We start from the raw sequence: 13739 nt of genomic DNA, 5'->3' as shown, positions 1-13739 counted from the left end.
CATCAGCTCGGAATACTTTTCTCTTCTCTCCACTATGGGACTAGGGAGGGATGTCCTGCAGGAAGGGCAGCACAAGTGGATCGCATTGTGGCTTCATTGCGCTAGGGTCCCAGGTTCGATTCCCCGCTGGGTCATTGTCTGTGCGGAGTCTGCACGTTCTCCCCGTGTCTGTGTGGGTTTCCTCCAGGTGCTCCGGTTTCCTCCCACAGTCCAAAGACGTGCAGTTTAGGTGGATTGGCCGTGATAAATTGCCCTTAGTGACCAAACAGGTTAGGAGGGGTTATTGGGTTACGGGGATAGGGTGTAAGTGAGGGCTCAAGTGGGTCGGTGCAGACTCGATGGGCCGAATGGCCTCCTTCTGCACTGTATGTTCTATGTCCCCCTTGTTGTATGCACTCGTGATTGAGCCATTGGCCATCGCGTTAAGACGTTTGAGGGTATGGAAGGGGGGGGGGGGTGGTGGTGGTGGAATAGAGCATAGGGTGTCCTTATATGCCAATGACTTGTTATTATACATGTCGGAACGAGTGTGTCAATAGGGGGAATACTGGAACTGCTTTGGGAGTTTGGGGCTTTCTCGGGGTACAAATTAAATCTAGACAAGAGTGAATATTTTGTGGTGTCCCGGCCAGGTTGGGGCAGAGGTGGGGGGCTGCCATTCCGTAGGGCAGTGACTCACTTTAGATACCTGGGGGTGCAGGTTGCTTGGGATTGGGGGGGGGCTCCATAGGTACAACATTTCTAGTTTGGTGGGGAGGGTGAAAGCTGATCTGGCAAGGTGGGATGGTCTCCCTCTGTCACTGGCAGGTCGGGTACAGGCGGTTAAAATGAACGTGTTGCCGCGATTTCTGTTTATTTTCCAATGCCTGCCGATTTTCCTGCCATAGGCATATTTTAGAGAGATTGAAGGGATGATTACCTCATTCATATGGGGAGGGAAGGTGGCCAGAATTAGAAAGGTGCTGCTACAGAGAGGAAGGCAGGCAGGGAGTTTGGGTTTTCCGAACCTGTTGTATTACTACTGGGCGGCAAATGTGGAGAAGATACGGAACTGGGTCAGATGGCTTGACTCACAGTGGGTCAGAATGGAGGAGAGTTTGGGTAGGGAATCGTGATTGAAGGCGCTAGCAACAGCACCGCGCCCGATGCCACCTGGGAAATACTCAGGGAGTCCGGTAGTAATAGCTTTGTTGAGAATTTGGAGGCAGTTTCTCCAGCACTTCGGGTTGGGGGCAGGGTCAAGGGAAATGCCGATTCGGGGGAACCATAGATTTGAGCCAGGGAAGTGGGATGAAAATTTTTGGAGATGGGAGGAGAAAGGAATTAGGACACTAAAAGATTTGTGTCTTGGGGGTCGGTTTGCAGGATTGAAGGAGCTGGGATCGAAGTATGGACTGGTGTAGGGGGAAATATTTAGATACATGCAGGTTCGACATTTTGCCAGAAAGGAGATACAGAGCTTCCCGGTAGAGCCGGCCTCCACATTGCTGGAGGAGGTGCTGACGACAGGGGGACTGGAGAAGGGAGTAGTATCAGTGGTTTACGGGGCTATTATGGAAGAGGTGAAGGTACCACTGGAAGGGATCAAAGCAAAGTGGGAGGAAGAGTTGGGAGAGGGTATGGAGGAGGGGTTCCGGTGTGAGGTGCTCCGGAAGGTGAACGCCTCCACCTCGTGTGCGAGGTTGGGGTTGATACAGCTGAAGGTGGTATATAGAACATGGGGCCCCGCAAACCACGTTCATATGTTTTGGTCCTGTCCAAAGCTGGAGGATTACCAGAAGGAGGTTTTTAGGGTAATCTATAAAGTGCCGCACATGAAACTGGACCCGGGCCCTTAGGTGGCCATATTCTGGGTGTCGGACCAGCCGGCGTTGGAAATGGGTGCGGAGAGAGATGTTGTAGCCTTCACCTCGTTGATCGCCCGAAGGCAGATCCTGTTGGGATGGAGATCAACCTCTCAACCCTGTGCCCTGGCGTGGCGGGGGGGGGGGGGGGGGGGGGGGGGGGGGGCTGCTGGAATTCTTGACTCTTGAGAAGGTCAAATTTGAACATTTGAACTGAGGGGAAGGGTGGAGGGTTTCTACAATTCATAGGCATTATTCATCATGCACTTTCGAGAATTGGATTACATTGAACATTAGGGGGGGGGGGTGGTGGCTGGGAGGGTTGGGGGGAGAGGGACTGTATGTGTTAAAAGGTGACTATGGGTGATTCCTGATTCCTTTTTGTTATTTGTTTATGTTAACATGCGGGGATGCTGTTTGGGAGTTTGGTGGAAGGATGGGATTGTTGTTATTGATATGGGGATTGACATTGCATTCATTACTGATTATTGTTGTGGCAGCACGGTGGCGCAGTGGTAGCACGGCACTGAGGAACCAGGTTCGATCCCTGCTCTGGGTCACTGTCTGTGTGGAGTTTGCATATTCTCCCCGTGTTTGCGTGGGTTTTGCCCCTACAACCCAAAGATGTGCAAAGTAGGTGGATTGAACACGCTAAATTGCCTCTTAATTGGGAAAAAAAAAAATTTATTGGGTACTCTAAATTTATTTAAAAAATAAAAGAAATAAATTACTGATTATTGTTTATTGTTAGTGGGTGTAAATTTGGGAGAAAATGTGAAAAAGGAGAATAAAAATATATTTTTAAAAATACATGTAGGCCAGAGAGTGCCCTTTATGATGGCAGAAAGAGCTAATATCTGTTGAGCAATTGGGGCAAGAATTTGCAAGAACTCCCGGGTAACCAAGTCGAAGACTTTCTATAATCCACTTCTGAGGCTACTTCTTCTGAAAGGTTTATCAGGCAAGATTTTCCTCTTCTGAATCTGTGCTGTTTACTTGGTTACTATTGTACAGATGATCCTCAAGTTTATTTCTAATAATGAATTCCACTAGTTGCTTGATACCAAGTAAGACTAATCAGTTTATATTTTCCTACATCTGCTTTGCAACCATTTCTGAATGTTGGTACCAAAGTAATTTGTTTTCAAACTCGGCCCATTTTGGAGCATCGGGGGAGGGCCTTCAGGTGATGCTCCAATGCCGTTCCAACGGCGGGCGCTGCGCGACGCGATGATGCCATTTCCGAGGGGGAGGAGAATACAAAACCAATGTCAAACCAGCGCCGCCCCTGATTTGCACGTGAAAAGGGATTCTCCCCCAATCGCCAATTTCAGGAACGGTGAATCCCGCCCCTGGTGTCTCCTCAGTGTTCCACTCTCTAGTGAGTACATTAGTGAGTCAGAACTTTCTTATTATACTAGGTTAAATAATGTCTTTGGGCTTCATTTCTTTTGAGCCTATTTAGTTTGTTGGAACTTGCACCCCATTTATATTAAAGTCATTAATTTTATTTAGGTTACTCTGAGGGGGGCATTTTGCTCATGTCTTCCCTTGTGAAGATCTGGAAGATTCAATCTTATGGACACCCTCTATTTCAGCCTCATTTGCTTCTTTGAGAGTGCTTACCAATTCTCTGACTGCCCTCTTATTATCGAAATATTAAAATAATTCTTAATGTATGTTACAGTCTGCAGCTATATTTTTCTCCATGTCCCTCTCTTACCCCTCTGACCACCTTGTTAACATATTTCTCCAAGTTCCACCATTCATTCCAGTCAGTCCTTTCCTCTGTGTATTATTTATACAGGTTGCCCTTCCTCTTTATTTTGCTTCTGATTTAAGGTCATGCTTGTTTAGTCTAAGTTTGCTGACCTTAGGCATGTATTTCTCCTGCATGTTCAGCAGTATGTATATTCCACTTATCTGTTGAAATGTTATGGAACAAGCCCTGTCAATCAACTTGCACAAGCAGTTTCTTCTTTGCTTTTAAAGTAGCCACTTTACAATTAAAAACCCAGATCACAATGAATTTGGTACTTGTATGGTCACAATCCTCTAATGAAGGCATAGATTTCCTTTGCTGTATGGTTACTTCCCATAGTTTTACAAAGTCTTTATGCACTGTCTCTCATAGTTTTCTGCACACACTTGATCATGGAGCAATCATGTAACTCAGACGCCAAACTGTTTGGGTGTTTCCAAATTGTTGAAATCACCCAGTAAAGTAACTTTCCTGTTTACACATGCCTTCCTTATCGCTTATAGAGTAAACTGTCTTCCATCTTTTTCTGACCTAGTGGTCGAACATGTTTTGTCTTTCACATTAACGATATCCAACCAGAGGAATTCATTTTGTAACTTTTCAACTCCCATAGGATCAACTTCATTAACCTCCCATGTAACTCTGACATATGGGGCTGCACTACCCCCTTTCCTGTCTTCTACTTCTTTTCTGACACTATACTCACGTATGCTGTATTCATTACAACCCTCTAGGGTCAACCATGTTTCTGATATTCTTATCACATTGTGTGCCTTACTGCTATAACAGCCTCCAGTCCCAGCATCTCATCTCCAATGCTTCTAGTATTCATGAATATATATTTTAATTATAGATTTGTTTCCTTTCTTGGTCCTATGTCTGTCTGATCCTGGAATCTGGCTCCTGTTTGTCTCTAAGCCTGCGTGCCCATACGTGAGTATTGACTACCTTTCACCCTGTGATCCATCTTGTCTGGGATCTAATTTCCTCTCTGCCCTCCCCCGCTGCCTATCTGGTTTAAATTATTCCCACTAGCTGTCTCTTATGTTCCTTGGAAGTCTCCTATTTCTGCTTTATTTAGGTGCAAGCTCTTGTAATAGTCCTCAATGCTCCAGAATTATTCTGTTACTGCTAAAAGTTAACGTTATTTTCAGACCAGATTGACGGCACTTTCTTACCGTTTCAAATTTTTGGTCAGCCCTCTTCTTTAAAGAATATACCAAAATATACCAAAGAATATTATTTTGCATTCCTTCTATGTCTTCTAATGAAATCCTAACATGCCCATTGAATAGAATAAAATAGAATCCGTAGGATCCCTACAGTGCAATAGAGGGCATACGGCCCATTGTGTCTGTTCTGACCCTCTGAAGAACAACCTACCTAGGGCCCCTCCTCCACCCTACCCCGTATCCCCACCTGACCTGCACATCTTTGGACTGTGGGAGGAAATCGGAACACCCGGAGGAAACCCACGCAGACACGGAGAGAACATGCCAACTCCACACAGACATTCACCCGAGATTGGAATTGAACTCGGGTCCCTGGCGCTGTAAGCCAGCAGTGCTAACCACTGTGCCACCGTGCCGCCCCACTGTATATAATGGGCTAGATTCTCTGCCACCAGTAGCAGAGAGCCCAATGTGGTGGAGAATCCTGTGTGGGGTAAAAACAGAATCGGCGTCCGGAGCCGATACGTTTGCAGTGCTCCAGTCAACTGCTAGCAGGGGTATCATGATTCTTGCCCCACGCCAGCAGGAGATACTGGCTAGGCACTGGATTCTCCATGCCATCGTAATGCCCCGGCCCTCTGGGCTGGGAGTTAAGCGGGCATGGGTTGGTGCAACAATTTTCCAACGTGGCCCTGACGTAGTGGGGCTTGAAGTGGACCAAGGTGCTAAGTATTTAAGGTAGGTGCCCTGAAATCCATCGAAGGACCCCCTCCCCCACACAATGCAAATCCACCCCCCCCAAACAAATACCCTCTCTACGCGAGACACCGCATTTCAGAGAACCCCGCCATAACAAAGAATCCCCTTCAACAGAGAATCCTCCCATAACAGAGAATCCCCCAACAGAGAACCCCCCATAACAGAGAATCCCCCATAACCAAGAATCCCGCCAAAACCGAGAATCCCGCCAAAACAGAGAACCCCCCAACAGAGAACCCCCCAACAGAGAATCCCCCATAACAGAGAACCCCCCATAACAGAGAACCCCCATAACAGAGAACCCCCATAACAGAGAATTCCCCATAACAGAGAATCCCACAAAACAGAGAAACCCCCATAACAGAGAATCCCCATAACAGAGAATCCCACAAAACAGAGAAACCCCATAACAGAGAATTCCCCATAACAGAGAATCCCACAAAACAGAGAAACCCCATAACAGAGAACCTCCCATAACAGAGAACCCCCCATAACAGAGAATCCCCCATAACCGAGAACCCCCCATAACCAAGAATTCCCCCATAACAGAGAATCTCCCATAACAGAGAACCCCCCATAACAGAGAATCCCCCCCCCCCCAACAGAGAGTCGCCCATAACAGTGATTCCCCCATAACAGAGAACCCCCCATAACAGAGAATCCCCCAACAGGGAACGCCCATTACAAAGAACTCCCCATACCAGAGAATCCCCCATAACAGAGAACCCCCCATAACAGAGAACCCCCCATAACAGAGAACCCCCAACAGAGAACCCCCCATAACAGAGAATCCCCCAAAGCAGAGATTCCCCCATAACAGAGAATCCCCATAACAGAGAAGCCCCCATAATGGAGAACATCACAGAGTTAAGTGCGTTCACTTTATATTTTTCGCAGCAGAAAGCACTTAACTGCTTTTAATGTCATAATGGCCTGCCAATCATAGCTATATGTTTCAACAAACAATCCTGACATATGGCTGTCTGGAAGCTATCAATTACAGGCTACCAAAACCTATTGCTCTTTGAAATGAATATAAGTCTTGCAGATCAAAGGATCTCAGGGGATTTAAAGCCTTGTAGTGTGGTTTTGGCTGTCTATTAAGTTGTAGCTGCTGCTTTCTCGACATCTGTCTGGGGCAGCAGGTGTAGGGCACAGTGAAAAGGCAGTGATTTTCTTTCACTGTTTCTGTCTGGTCTGCTCTTTAGCTTCCAGGCAGGAGTGACTGATTTGGGGGGGGGGGTGTTCTCTGCTTGGGGGGTTCTCTGATATGTGGCTTCCCTGTTGTGGGGAGGTTCCCTGTTATCGGGGATCCTCTGCTATGGGGGGGTTCTCCCATAAGGGGGTTTTCTGCTATGGAGGGGTCTCTGCTATGGGGGATTCCTTGTAATGGGGGGTTCTCTGATATATGGGCTCCTTGTTATGGGGGGGTTCTCCGATATGTGGGTTCACTGTTATGGAGGGGGTCTCTGGTGGGGGGGGGGGGGTGCCTCTGGTGGGGGCCACTGGTGGGGGATGTCTGATGGGGGGTCACATGGTGGGGGACATGGGGGGGGGGATCGGTGGAGGGGGTCAGGTCACACTCATTTGTGCTTTCTGTGTGGGGTTACCCAGCAATTCATGTGGGATGGAGGTGATGCGGATCCCCCAACTGGTCAGGGGGGAGGGGGGGGGTACAGAATCTGCTTGCAGTGGGGAGGGTGCCAGCCGCCAGACCTCGCTCTCAGATCGCCATCTTGAGCGGAAACCCTTGTGATCCCCGCCATGCATACATTTGCATGGCAAGAGAATGTGAATCGCTTCTGGGCACTGCTAGCTCAAACCCAAAGCGATTCACCTCTAGTGGGGGAACATAGGCTCCCGAATGGAGAATTCAGGCCTACATGAATGACCAGCTGTCCAAGCTCAACAAACGTCTCCTCAGTATGAATTTGCTCCAGGTAAGCAAGGTATCAGAGTATCTGAACAGAACATTCCTGTGCCAGGTAGATTTCGGTGCTGTTTACTGCATGTGATCCTCACTGTGGAAGCTGATACATTCAAGTGTTTTCTTCATTCACAACAACAAGCAATTGCATTTATTTAGCGCTTTTAACATACTAAAACATTCCAAGGTGCTTCTCCAGAGTTCAATTGGATAAAATTGACGTGGATCTGTATTGAAAAATATACGGACAGGTGACTAAAACCATGACCCATGAGATATTTTGAGAAGGTAAAGAGGTGGAGGGGTTTATAGAGTCTAAGGGTTGGATTCTCCGCCCCGCCCATCGCAAGATTGCCACGGGCGGGACACAAATCCTGTGAAGGGCCACTGGAATTTCTGGTCTTCGGGCAGGTGCGACCGGAGAATGCCGCCCTAAGCAGGACAATGATACAAACATAGGAACATATGAATAAGAACATAAGAACTCGGAGCAGGAATAGGCAATTCAGCCCCTTGAACTCGCTCCGCCATTCAATATATGGCTGGTCTCCTTTTGGCCACAACTCCACTTTCCTGCCCATTCCCAAAACCCTTTGTAGCACCGTCAATATGACGCGAGGCAGGTTGAGGTAATGTCAATTGAAGGCTTTATTAAGCAGAACTTTATCCCCAGCAGCGTGGTTACAGAATGCAACTGCTGAGGGAAATGGAGGGGAAAACTGGGTTCTTATACCGGCATTTCTGGGTGGAGTCCAGTAGGTGGCAGATCCTATCAGGACCTGGCATCCCTCCACCAATAGCCTGTCGACACGTGGTGTACCGTATTACCCCTAATACATACCACCACACCCTTGAACCCATTGCTAATTAGAAATCTGTCGATCTCATCAGAAAGTGGGTGGTGGGGGAGGGGTCGGCATGGGAGCGTATGGAGGCGGCTTCATGCAAGGGCACCAGTTTGGGGACGTTGGTAACTGCGCCTCTGCCGTTCCCGCCGGCACGGTACTCCACCAGCACCGTGGTGGTGGCGGCCCTGAGAGTCTGGAGGCAATGGAGGAGACATGTGGGAGCAGAGGGAGCATCGGTCTGATCCCCAATCTGTAATAATCACCGGTTTGCCCCGGGAAGTATGGATGGGTGGGGTTCCGGATATGGCGGAGAGCAGGGATTGAGAGGATGGGGAGCTTTCCGAGCATGAGGGCACTGGAGGAGAAGTTTGGGTTGGCAAGGGGGAACAAATTCAGGTACCTGCAGGACTTCCTATGTAAACAGGTCAACTTTCCCGCTCCTACCGCTAAGGGGGATTCAGGACAGGGTAGTTTCCAGAGGGTGGGTTGGAGAAGGGAGCGTCTCGGACATTTACAAGGAACTTATGGGGTCAGAGGAGACGCAGACCGAGGAGCTGAAGCGCAAGTGGGAGGAGGAGCTGGGAGGAGAGATAGAGGATGGTCTATGGGCGGATGCGTTGAGTAGAGTCAACGCGTCTGCAACATGTGCCAGGCTCAGCCTGATCAATCTAAGGTCGTTCATCGGGCTCACATGACAGTGGCCCGGATGAGCAGATTCTTTGGGGTGGAAGACAGGTGTGCAAAATGTGTGGGAGGACCAGCGAATCATGTCCACATGTTTTGGGCATGTCTGAAGCTTAGGGGATTTTGGCAGGGGTTTGCAGATGTCATGTTCACGGTGTTAAAAACAAGGGTGGCGCTGAGTCCAGAGGTGGCGATATTCAGGGTGTCGGAAGACCCGGGAATACAGGAGGAGAAAGTGGCAGACGTTCTGACGGATACTATTAGCTTGAGTGACTCAAAGCCCCCGAAGTCGGAGACCTGGCTATCGGACATGGCTGGCTTTCTCTGTTTGGAGAAAATCAAAGTTCACCTTGAGAGGGTCACTGTTAGGGTTCACCCGGAGGTAGCAACTGTTCGTCGACTTTTTCGCGGAAAATTAATCATCAGCAGAAGGGGGGAGGGGTCAGTTTAGCTTAGAGTAGGGGGTTAATAAAGGTGGGACCTGCAAGGGAGGGAGACGGCTTTTGCGCTATGTTTATAAATTCATGTACATTGTTTATTGTGTTGTTGTTATAATACCAAAAAATACCTCAATAAAATGTTTATTAAAAAAAAAAATCTGTTGATCTCCTCCTTAAATTTACTCAATGTCCCGGAATCCACCGCACTCTGGGGGGAGTGAATTCCACAGATTCACGACCCTTTGAGAGAAGTAATTCCTTCTCATCTCTGTTTCAAATCTGCTACCCCTTATCCTAAGACTGTGACCTCTCGTTCTAGATTGCCCCACAAGAGGAAGCATCCACTCTAAGTGTACTTTGTCAATACCTTTTATCATCTTATATACCTCAATTAGATCTCCTCTCATTCTTCTAAACTCGCCAGGGTATAGGCCTAAATTGCTCAATCTCACTTCATCAGACAAACCCCTGGAATCAATCTGGTAAACCTCCTCTGAACTGCTTCTAATCCCTCCGCAAATAAGGGGACCAAAACGGCACACAGTACTCCAGGTACTCACCAATGTCTTGTACATGTGCAATAACACTTCTCTACTTTTATACTCTATTCGTTTAGCTACAAAGGCAAAGTTCCATTTGCCTTCCTGATTATCTGCTATATCCGCATATTGGTGTTCTGCAATTCATGCACGAGGACACGCAGATCCCTCTGCAATGGAGCACCTCAAAGGCTCTCCCCATTTAGATAATAAGTTGCCTTCCCATTTTTCTGACCAAAATGGATAACCTTACACTTATCCAAATTTTTGGCCCACTCACCTAACCGATCAAGTCCATTTGTAAATTTCTTATTTCCTCATTGCAACTTACTGTCCCACCTACTTTAGTGTAATTAGGAGCAGGAATAGGCCAGTTGGACAGGGGCTGCAGTAGATGGTGATGCACAGCCAAACATAAAAGTAAAACCAAATTAGTCTAGAAAGCAGAGCAAAGAGAGACATGTTAAGGCACAAGGGAATTTGGTAAGGCTGGATGGTATTTATTTTATTGCAAGAAGTCTTATATGTAAAGCTGATGAACTGAGGGTGTTGATTAACACATGAGAGTATGATATTATTGCTATCACAGAGACATGGTTGAGGGAGAGCAAGACTGGCAGCTCAATATACCGGGGTATAGAGTCTTCAGGTGAGCTGGAAGGGTGTGTGTGTGTGTAAAGAGGAGGTGGTAGTGTAATGTTAGTGTATATAGACACAATTACTGTGGAGGCCAAATGGGTGAAACTTAAAAACAAAATAGGGGACAATCACTTTGCTCAGTGTACCATAGGCCCCCAAACAGTCAGGGAGAAAGAAAAGAGCAGATATGTATGCAAATCTCAGACAAGTATCAACTAAAAGGGTAATAATAGTCGGGGATTTCAACTTTCCCAATATTAATTGGGATAGGCAAAGTCTGAAACGCTTAGAGGGGACAGAATTCCTGAAGTGCATCCAGGAGAACTTTCTGAGCCAGCACGTAGAAAGGCCTGTAAGAGAGTCAGCGGTTCTGGACCTAATTTTAGAGAATAAAGTTGAGCATAGTAGATGTGTAAGTGGGGGAATCATTTCGGTAATAGTAACCAAATGGGAACATAGTCCCATAACAAGTGTATTTAGCTGCGTGTTTCCAGGCGCTCGCAGCACCAAAAAACACGTTATGTAACGTTTCTCCGGTTAGAAACTGGGCCTCAGTAGGGAACACGGGGCTGAGGCCGCGCTTAGTCCCGTTTCCTGCACTGAGGATCCCCGCTCGCTGGAGCTCCTCAGTGCAGGGAGAGATTGGGACGCCATATTTAAATGATGTCCCAATCTCTCGAGCCCCCAAGGTGACCCATAAACCCCTACAAAGCTCCAATTCGCCACAAGGTGGTCCTCGGGGCCACCCTCGGGGCCACCCTCGGGGCCACCCCCGGGGCCACCCCCCCCCCCCCCCCCCACGCCACCTCACGTGCACATGGCAGCTTAGCACCATGGCAGTGCCACCTAGGCACCTTGGCAGTGCCAGGCTGGCACCATATGGCAATGAAAAGATGCCAGGCTGGCAGTGCTAGGGTGCCACACTGATGAAAGCAGTGCCAGGGTGCCACTCTGCCCAGTGGGCAAGCACCTGGGTGCCTCTGATTCCCTGGGACAACTCCACGAGTGCAGTTCGATCTGGTCTCTGTTCAGTACTGGTCCACACTGGTTTGTGTGGACCAGTACTGAACAGCCCTCACCCGAGGTCTCCAAGGCAAGGGGATAGATCCCAATGCCTTGTTTAGCTCAGGGAACTGCATATTAAAGTGAGAGTAGCTGTCTCGCTCTAATATGCAGATTTGCCAAAAATTTACAGTGCAGAAGGAGGCCATTCGGCCCATCGAGTCTGCACCGGCTCTTGGAAAGAGCACCCGACCCAAGGTCAACACCTCCACCCTATCCCCATAACCCAGTAACCCCACCCAACACTAAGGGCAATTTTGGACACTAAGGACAATTTATCATGGCCAATCTACCTAACTTGCACGTCTTTGGACTGTGGGAGGAAACCGGAGCACCCGGAGGAAACCCACGCACACACTGGGAGGATGTGCAGACTCCGCACAGACAGTGACCCAAGCTGGAATCGAACCTGGGACCCTGGAGCTGTGAAGCAATTGTGCTATCCACAATGCTACCGTGCTGCCTTGTTGTTTTTCAGGTGCAACGTGACCGGTAGATCACGCCCTAAAACTCGGTAAGATTTAAGGTATTTATAGGGATAGACCGGAAATGAAGGTTCTGAATTGGGAGAAGGCCAATTTTAATAAGATAAGTCAGGATCTGGCCAAATTGGATTGGGAGCAGCGATTTGTAGGAAAATCCATGTCAGAGCAGTGGGAGTCATTCAAAAAGTGAAGAGTGAGAGTACAAAGCCAACATGTTCCTGCAAAGGTAAAGGGTTGGGCCAAAAAAGTCTAGAGAACCCTGGGTATCAAGGGATATACAGAATTGGATAAGGAAATAAAGGGAAACTAATGGCAGATTCAGAAAAACCAAAGCAGTGGATGCCCGAGGGGAGTATAGAAAGTGCAGGGCTGGGGAATACTTAAAAAGAAATTAGGAGAGCAAAGAGGGGCAGGCAAAATAAAGGATAATCTCAAAGTGTTTATAAGTATATTAAGGGCAAGACGGTAACCAGGGTAAGAGTAGGGCCTATTAGGGACCAAAGTGACAACCTGTGCGTGGAGCCAAAAGATCTAGGTGAGGTGTTTAAAGAGTATTTTGCATATATCCCAGGATGCTGTGTGAGGCAAGGGAGGAGATTACAGGGGCTCTGACACTAATTTTCAAATCCTATCCAGCTCAGGTGACGTGCCAGAGTACTGGTGGACAGCTAATGTGGTACCATTACTCAAGAACAGGAGTTGAGAAAAAACAGACAATTATAGCGCAATGAATATAACTGATAGAGATGTTATTGGAAACAATTCTGAGGGACAAAATTAATCTCCACATGGAGATGGCTTGTCAGCATGGCTTCATCAGGGGAAGATCATGTCTAACAAATTTGATTAAATTTTTTGAGAAGGTGTCTAGGTGTGTAGATGAGGATAGTGTAGTTGATGTACTCTACATGGTCTTCAGTATGGGTTTTGACAAGGTCCCACATTGGAGACTGATCAAGAAGGTAAACGCCTATGGGATCCAGGGCAATTTGACAAATTGGACCAAAAAATAGCTTAGCTGCAGGGGGCAGAGGGTGACGGACAAAGGGATGGTAGTTATCGGGGCTGAGTCCTGTGCTTTTTGTAGTGTACATTAATGATCTAGATGTGAATGTGGGGGGGGGGGGGGGGGGGGGGTATGATCAGTAAGTTCACAGATGACATGAAAATTGGTGGTGTGGTAAATAGTGAGAAGGAAAGTTTAGATTACAGGACGAAAAAAGATGGACTAGTCAGATGAGCAGAACAGTAGCAAATTAAATTTAATGTTGAAAAGTGTGACATATTGCATTTTGGAAGGAGGAGCAAGGCAAGGGAATACACAATGGCGGTTAAGAAGCTAGGAAGTACAGAGGACCAGGGGATCTTGGGGTGCATGTCCAAATATCGCTGAAGGCAACATTACCCTGAGGTGTAGATACACCCACTGTGCTGTTAGGGAGGCATTCCCAGGATTTTGGCCCAGTGACAGTGAAGGAACGGCAACATATTTCCAAGTCATGGTGGTGAGTGACTTGGAGCGGAACCTCCAGGTGTTGGTGTTCCCAGGTAACTGCTGATCTTGTTCTTCTAGGTGGT

At 47.7% G+C, this 13739-nt stretch overlaps 1 protein-coding gene across 2 annotated transcripts in view; it reads right to left on the bottom strand.

Moving 5' to 3' along the window:
• The window catches only part of adamts6 (ADAM metallopeptidase with thrombospondin type 1 motif, 6), a 480737-nt gene that overhangs the window by 19101 nt on the left and 447897 nt on the right, over positions 1–13739 (bottom strand). The window lies entirely within an intron of this gene.

The sequence above is a fragment of the Scyliorhinus torazame genome, chromosome 3 (assembly GCF_047496885.1).
Source record: "Scyliorhinus torazame isolate Kashiwa2021f chromosome 3, sScyTor2.1, whole genome shotgun sequence".
Taxonomy (NCBI): Eukaryota; Metazoa; Chordata; class Chondrichthyes; order Carcharhiniformes; family Scyliorhinidae; genus Scyliorhinus; species Scyliorhinus torazame.
Note: the sequence above shows the minus strand (reverse complement) of the source record. Positions and strands in the feature narration are given on the sequence as shown.